The sequence below is a fragment of the Aethalodelphis obliquidens genome, unplaced genomic scaffold (genome assembly GCF_003676395.1).
Source record: "Aethalodelphis obliquidens isolate GAN/ISIS:26980383/991018 unplaced genomic scaffold, ASM367639v1 scaffold3, whole genome shotgun sequence".
In the NCBI taxonomy this organism is placed as follows: Eukaryota; Metazoa; Chordata; class Mammalia; order Artiodactyla; family Delphinidae; genus Aethalodelphis; species Aethalodelphis obliquidens.
Window position 1 is genome coordinate 25345824 of NW_020837947.1, and position 9128 is coordinate 25354951.

Consider the following 9128-nt stretch of genomic DNA (forward strand, 5'->3'; position numbering starts at 1 on the left):
AAGATCCCACATGCCACGGAGTGGCTGGGCCCATGAGCCATGGCCACTGGGCCTGCATGTCTGGAGCCTGTGCTCCGCAATGGGAGAGGCCACAGCAGTGAGAGGCCCACGTACCACAAAAAAAAAAAAAAAGAATTAGAGATTTGACATCAGACCTGAAGCCATAAAACTCCTAGAAGAAAACATAGGCAATAAGCACCTTAATGTATGCCTTGGCAATGATTTTTTGAATCTGACACCAAAAGCAAAAGAAACAAAAGCAAAAATAAACATGTAGGACTACATCAAACTAAAAAGCTTCTACCCAGCAAAGGAAACTATCAACAAAGTGAAAAGGCAACCTACTGAATGGGAGAAAATATTTGCAAATTATACATCTGTTAAGGGGCTAACAATAAAAATACACAAAAGTTCATACAACTCAATTGCAAAAAAATTCAATTAAAAAGTTGGCAGAAGGTCTGAATAAACGTTTTTCCAAAGAAAACACACAGATGGCTAACAGGTACATGAAAAGATGCTGAACATCATTGATCATCAGGAAAATGCAGATCAAAACCACAATGAGATATCACTTTACACATTTTAGAATGGCTATTATCAAAAAGACAAGAAATAATAAGTGTTGACGAGGATGTGGAGAAAACGGAACGCTTATGCACTGTTGGGAATGTAAATTGGTGCAGCCACTGTGGAAACCATTTTGGACATTCCCCAAAAATTAAAAAATAAAACTACCATACAATGCATCAATTCCACTTCTTGGTAGTTGTCTGAAGAAAATAAAAACACTAACTCAAAAAGATATATGAACCGCCATGTTCACTGCAGCATTATTTACAATAGGCAAAACATGGAAATAACCTAAGTGTCCACTAGTGGGTGAATGGATAAAGAAGATGTGGTATATATACACAATGGAATATTATTCAGCCATAAAAAAGAATGAAACTCGCCATCTGTGACAATATGGATGGACCTCAAGGGCATTACACTAAGTAAAATAAGTCAGACAGAGAGAGACAAATACCATAGGATCTCACTCACTTATACGTGCAATCTAAAAAGAGCCCCAAAACAAAAACCATCAAGCTCATAGATATAGAGAACAGATTGGTGGTTGCCAGAGGTGGGGGGTGGGGGTGGGGTGGGAGAAATGTGTGAAAATTTTTAAAAAATAAAAATAAGTTTAAAAAAGAAAATAAAGGGACTTTGTAAGATCTTATGATCAAATTAAAGGAAAAGGTTTTAAGTTTAATTAGCTATGCATATTGCTATAAAAACCAATATCAAAAAGAAATCAGTCTTGAGATTAGGAACCAAGATGGTGGAGTAGAAGGATCTGTTCTCACTCCCTCTTGCGAGAACAACAGAATCACAACTAGCTGCTGGACAATCATTGACAGGAAGACACTGGAACTCACCAAAAAAAGACACCCCACATCTAAAGACAAAGGAGAAGCCACAATGAGACAGTAGGTGGGGCGCAATCACAGTAAAATCAAATCCCATAACTGCTGGGTGGATGACTCACAGACTGGAGAACACTTATAAAACAGAAGTCCACCCACTGGAGTGAAGGTTCTGAGCCCCACGTCAGGTTCGCAACCTGGGGGTCCAGCAACGAGAGGAGGAATTCCTAGAGAATCAGACTTGAAGGCTAGTGGGATTTGACTACAGGATTTCGACAGGACTGTGGGAAACAGAGACTCCACTCTTGGAAGGCACACACACAGTAGTGTGTGCATCAGGACCCAGGGGAAGGAGTAGTGACCCCAGGGGAGACTGAACCAGACCTACCTGCTAGTGTTGGAGGGTCTTCTGCAGAGGTGGGGGGTGGCTGTGGCTCACTGTGGGGACAAGGACACTGGCAGCAGAAGATCTGGGTAGTACTCCTTGCGTGAGACCTCCCAGAGCCTGCCATTGGGCTCACTAAAGAGCCCGGGTAAGCTTCAGTGTTGGGTTGCCTCAGGCCAAACAACCAACAGGGAGGGAACCCAGCCCCACCCATCAGCAGCCAAGTGGATTAAAGTTTTACTGAGCTCTGCCCACCAGAGCAAGAGTCATCTCTAGCCACGACCAGTACCTCCCATCAGGAAACTTGCACAAGCCTCAGATAGCCTCATCCACCAGAGGGCAGACAGCAGAAGCAAGAAGAACTACAATCCTGCAGCCTGTGGAAAAAAAACCACATTCACAGAGAGATAGACAAAATGAAAAGGCAGAGGGCTATGTACCACATGAAGGAACAAGATAAAACCCCAGAAAAACAACTAAATGAAGTGGAGATAGGCAACCTTCCAGAAAAAGAATTCAGAATAAGGATAGTGAAGATGATCCAGGACCTCAGGAAAAGAATGGAGGCAAAGATCTAGAAGATGCAAGAAATGTTTAACAAAGACCTAGAAGAATTAACGAACAAACAAACAGAGATGAACAATACAATAACTGAAATGAAAAATACACTAGAAGGAATCAATAGCAGAATAACTGAGGCAGAAGAACGGATAAGTGACCTGGAAGACAGAATGGTGGAATTCACTGCTGCAGAACAGAATAAAGAAAGAAGGATGAAAAGAAATGAAGACAGTCTAAGAGACCTCTGGGACAACATTAAATGCAAAAACATTCGCATTATAGGGGTCCCAGAAGGAGAAGAGAGAGAGAAAGGACCCAATATTTGGAGAGATTATAGTCGAAAACTTCCCTAACATGGGAAAGGAAATAGCCACCCAAGTCCAGGAAGCGCAGCAAGTCCCATACAGGATAAACACAAGGAGAAACATGCTGAGACACATAGTAATGAAACTTAAAGTGATGAAAGGGAAGAAACTACAGCCAAGATTACTCTACCGGCAAAGATCTCATTCAGACTCGATGGAGAAATCAAAAGTTTTACAGACAAGCAAAAGCTAAGAGAATTCAGCACCACCAAACCAGCCCTACAACAAATGATAAAGGAACTTCTCTAAGTGGGAAACACAAGAGAAGAAAAGGGCCTACAAAAACAAAACCACAACAATTAAGAAAATGGTCATAGGAACATACATATCGATAATTACCTTAAACGTTATTGGATTAAATGCTCCAACCAAAGACACAGGCTTGCTGAATGGATACAAAAACAAGACCCATATATATGCTGTCTACAACAGACCCACTTCAGACATAGAGACACATACAGACTGAAAGTGAGGGGATGGAAAAAGATATTCCATGAAAATGGAAATCAAAAGAAAGCTGGAGTAGCAATACTCATATCAGATAAAATAGACTTTAAAATAAAGAATGTTACAAGAGACAAGGAAGGACACTACATAATGATCATGGGATCAATCCAAGAAGAAGATAAAACAATTATAAATATATATGCACTTAACATAGGAGCACCTCAATATATAAGGCAACTGCTAACAGCTATAAAAGAGGAAATCGAGGGCTTCCCTGGTGCCACAGTGGTTGAGAGGTCGCCTGCCGATACAGGGGACACGGGATCGTGCCCTGGTCTGGGAAGATCCCACATGCCATGGAGCGGCTGGGTCTGTGAGCCATGGCCGCTGAGCCTGCATGTTCAGAGCCTGTGCTCTGCAACGGGAGAGGCAGCAACAGTGAGAGGCCCGTGTACCACAAAAAAAAAAAAAAAAGAGGAAATCGACAGTAACACAATATTAGTGGGAGACTTTAACACCTCACTTCAATGGACAGATCATCCAAAATGAAAATAAATAAGGAAACAGACGTTTTACATGACACAAGAGACCAGATAGATTTAATTGATATTTATAGGACATTCCATCCAAAAACAGCAGATTACACTTTCTTCTCAAGTGTGCATGGAACATTCTCCAGGATAGATCACATGTTGGGTCAGAAATCAAGCCTCAGTAAATATAAGAAAATTGAAATCATATCAAGCATCTTTTCTGACCACAACACTATGAGATTAGAAATGAATTACAGAGGAAAAAAACATAAAAAACACAAACACATGGAGGCTAAACAATACGTTACTAAATAACCAAGAAAACACTGAAGAAATCAAAGAGGAAATCAAAAAATACCTAGAGACAAATGACAATGAAAACACGACAATCCAAAACCTATGGGATGCAGCAAAAGCAGTTCTAAGAGAGAAGTTAATAGCTATACAAGCCTACCTCAAGAAACAAGAAAAATTTCAGGTAAACAATCTAACCCTACACCTAAAAGCACTAGAGAAAGAAGAACAAACAAAACCCAAAGTTAGCAGAAGGAAAAAAATCATAAAGATCAGAGCAGAAATTAATGAAATAGAAACAATGAAAACAATAGCAAACATAAATAAAACTAAAACTGGTTCTTTGAGAAGATAAACAAAATTGATAAACCATTAGCCAGACTTATCAAGAAAAAGAGGGAGAGGACTCAAATCAATAAAAATAGAAATGAAAATGGAGAAGTTACAATAGACATCGCAGAAATACAAAGCATCCTAAGAGACTACTACAAGCAACTCTATGCCAATAAAATGGACAACCTGGAAGAAATGGACAAATTCTTAGAAAGGTATAACCTTCCAAGACTGAATCAGGAAGAAAGAGAATATATGAACAGACAAATCACAAGTAATGAAATTGAAACTGTGATTAAAAATTTTCCAACAAACAAAAGTCCAGGACCAGATGGCTTCACAGGTGAATTCTGTCAAACATTTAGAGAAGAGCTAACACCCATCCTTCTCAAACTCTTCCAAAAAATTGCAGAGGAAGGAACACTCCCAAACTCATTCTATGAGGCCACCATCACCCTGATACCAAAACCAGACAAAGATACTACAAAAAAAGAATATTACAGACCAATACTACTGATGAATAGAGATGCAAATATCCTCAACAAAATACTAGCAAACAGAATCCAACAACACATTAAAAGGATCATACACCATGATCAAGTGGGCTTTATTCGCGGGATGCAAGGATTCTTCAATATATATAAATCAATCAATGTGATAAACCATATTAACAAATTGATAAAAAACACATATGATTATCTCAATAGAGGCAGAAAAAGCTTTTGACAAAATTCAACACCCATTTATGATAAAAACTCTCCAGAAAGTGGGCATAGAGGGAACCTACCTCAACAGAATAAAGGCCATATATGACAAACCCACAGCAAACATCATTCTCAGTGGTGAAAAACCGAAAGCATTTCCTCTACGATCAGGAACAAGACAAGGACGTCCACTCTCACCTCTATTATTCAACATAGTTTTGGAGGTCCTGGCCACGGCAATCAGAGAAGAAAAAGAAATAAAAGGAATACAAATTGGAAAAGAAGAAGGAAAACGGTCACTGTTTGCAGATGATATGATACTATACATAGAGAATCCTAAAGATGCCACCAGAAAACTACTAGAGCTAATCAATGGATTTGGTAAAGTTTTAGGATACAAAATTAATGTACAGAAATCTCTTGCATTCCTATACACTAATGATGAAAAATCTGAAAGCGAAACTAAGGAAACACTCCCATTTACCACTGTAACAAGAAGAATAAAATACCTAGGAATAAACCTACCTAGGGAGACAAAAGACCTGTATGCAGAAAACTGTAAGACACTGATGAAAGAAATTAAAGAAGATGACAACAGATGGAGAGATATACCATGTTCTTGGATTGGAAGAATCAATATTGTGAAAATGACTATACTACCCAAAGCAATCTACAGATTCAATGCAATCCCTATCAAATTACCAACGGCGTTTTTTACAGAGCTAGATCAAAAAATCTTAAAATTTGTATGGAGACACAAAAGACCCCGAATAGCCAAAGCAATCTTGAGGGGAAAGAAGCGGAGCTGGAGGACTCAGACTCCCTGACTTCAGACTATACTACAAAGCTACGGTAATCAAGATAATATGGTACTGGCACAAAAACAGAAACATAGATCAATGGAACAAGATAGAAAGCCCAGAGATAAACCCATGCACCTATGGTCAACTAATCTATGACAAAGGAGGCAAGGATATACAATGGAGAAAAGACAGTCTCTTCAATAAGTGGTGCTGGGAAAACTGGACAGCTACATGGAAAAGAATGAAATTTGAACACTCCCTAACACCATACACAAAAATAAACTCCAAATGGTTTAGAGACCTAAATGTAAGAATGGACACTATAAAACTCTTAGAGGAAAACATAGGAAGAACACCCTTAGACATAAATCACAGCAGGATCTTTTTTGATCCACCTCCTAGAGTAATGGAAATAAAAAGAAAAATAAACAAATGGGACCTAATGAAACTTAAAGGCTTTTGCACAGCAAAGGAAACCATAAAAAGATGAAAAGACAACCCTCAGAATGGGAGGAAGTATTTGCAAATGAATCAACAGACAAAGGATTAATCTCCAAAATATATAAACAGCTCATGCAGCTCAATATTAAAAAAACAAACAACCCAATCCAAAAATGGGCAGAAGACCTAAATAGACACTTCTCCAAAGAAGACATACAGATGGCCAAGAAGCATATGAAAACCTGCTCAACATCACTAATTATTAGAGAAATGCAAATCAAAACTACAATGAGGTATCACCTCACACTGGTCAGAATGGGCCTCATCAGAAAATCTACAAACAACAAATGCTGGAGAGGGTGTGGAGAGAAGGGAATCCTTTTGCACTCTTGTTGGGAATCTAAATTGATACAGCCATTATGTGGAACAGTATGGAGTTTTCTTAAAAAACTAAAAATAGAATTACCATATGATCTAGCAGTCCCACTACTGGGCATATACCCAGAGAAAACCATAATTCAAAAAGACACACACATCCCAATGTTCATTGCAGCACTATTTACAATAGCTAGGACATGGAAGCAACCTAAATGCCCATCAACAGACGAATGGATAAAGAAGAAGTGATACATATATACAATGGAATATTACTCAGCTATAAAAAGGAATGAAATTGGGTCATTTGTAGAGATGTGGATGGAGCTAGAGACTGTCATACAGAGTGAAGTAAGTCAGAAAGGGAAAAACAAATATTGTATATTAACGCATATATATGGAACCTAGAAAAATGGTGCAGATGAACCAGTTTGCAGGGCAGAAATAAAGACACAGATATAGAGAACAAACATATGGACACCAAGGGGGGAAAGCAGCGGGGGTGTGGGGGTGGTGGTGTGATGAATTGGGTGATTGGGATTGACATGTATACACTGATGTGTATAAAATTGATGACTAATAAGGACTTGCTGTATAAAAAAATAAAATAATATTCAAAAAAATAATAAATCTACACAAAACGGTTCTGGGATTTTGACAGACATTGTATTAAACCTGTAGATCAGTTTAGAGAGAACTGACATCTTTATTATGTTGAGTCTTTCCATCCATGAACATAGTGTATCTTTTCATTTATTGATTTCTTTCATCAGCATTTTATATTTTTTTAGGATATAGATCCTGAATATGTAAATTTAAAATTTTTCTTTGAAGCAATTATAAATAGTATTATATTTTATTGTCAGTTTTCACTTGTTCATTGTTAGTATATAGAAATAAGGTTGATTTTTCTATGTTGATTTTGTCCTGTGCTTTTGCTGACTCATTCATTTGTACTAGGTTCTTTTTTTTTTAGTAGATCTCTTGAATTTTCTATGTAGACAACCATGTTATCTGCAAATAGAATTTTATTTTTTTCTTTCTAATATATATGCCTTTTATTTATTTTTCTTGCCTTGTTGCAGTGGCTAGAACTCCTAATATGATGCTAAATAAGAGTGGTAGGAGTGGACTTCCTTGTCTTGGAGTATAATATGGAATTACCACTTCTGTTTGGGCCACTTTACCTTTCTGCTTTTAAATATCATTGCCTTGATTATCAGTTGGTGTTATAATGTTTGCTTTAATCATCAAATATAATTTAGAAAATTTATATAAAAAAGCATAGTCTATTGTAATTTCCCATATTTCTGCTCTCTGTATTCTACATTCTTCTTTCTGATGTTCCAAAGTTCCTTCTTCTATCATTTCCTTTCTGTTTGAAGAGCTTCTTTTAGCTAGTCATTAAGATGAAGGCTGTTGGTAACAGATTCTTTTAGTTTTCCTTATCTGAAAATGTTTTTATTTTCCTTTTTATCCTAAAGGGTAGTTTTTCTGTATATAGAATTTTCAATTGACTGTTCTTTTAACACTTGAAGAATATTGTGCCACCTCTTTTTGGTCTCCATGGTTTCAGATGATTAATCCAGTTATTCAAATTGTTGTTCTTTCTTAGGTAATGTGTTATTCTGGCTGTTTTCCAGATATTTTCCCTTGTCTTTTGTGTTCAAGAGTTTAATTGGGTGGTGTCTTGGAATGGATTTCTTTGGGCTTACTCTTTTTGGGGTTAGCTCAGCTTCTTGAACCTGCAGATTCATATCTTCCACCAAATTTGAGAAGTTTTTAGATATTATTTCTTAAAATACTCTTTCAGCTCCACTTTCTTTCTCCGTTTCTTCTGGAATTCTGAGTAATGACCTTACCTGGGATGTCTTCTGTTTCTAGGTGAGCAGTCAGGAAACACTGGATCTGAGTGTCTTCCTTCTGTTGGTGAAGGAACACAAGATACCCTCCTGCTGCGTTGTTCCTCCAATCCTAGGGTCCCAAACTAGTTTTCTTTCTTTTTTACCACCTTTAAGAGTTCTCCTTTGGTGTCTCATTATTTTCATAGTTTGTAGTTGTGCTTAGCAGAGATGAGTAGGGAAAAATGGGTCAAAGCCATTTTGTCCAAGCTGGAAGTTCCTTGTATATGTTTATCTTTTATATTTCTTTATACAAAAATTCATTTTGAGTTTTAGTTACCAGAATTTATTTTTAAAGCCTTATATTCATGATGAACAACATAAGCTCATGTTATTTTGGTAAGTTTTGATAAATTTAGTTATCTTAATATGTGGACACAAGTCCTAGATGAATACTTGTATATTGAGTATATGATGATTATCCAACAAAGTATATTATTTATCATGTGTTAAAAAAAACATGTGCTCAAGTTCATTTTTAGGCCCATTTTCTTCTCATATAATGTAAAGCTTTTGTAGCTACAGTGATAGAATTTTAAATTGCTTTCTTAAGAGCTGAGTAATAACAATTTGA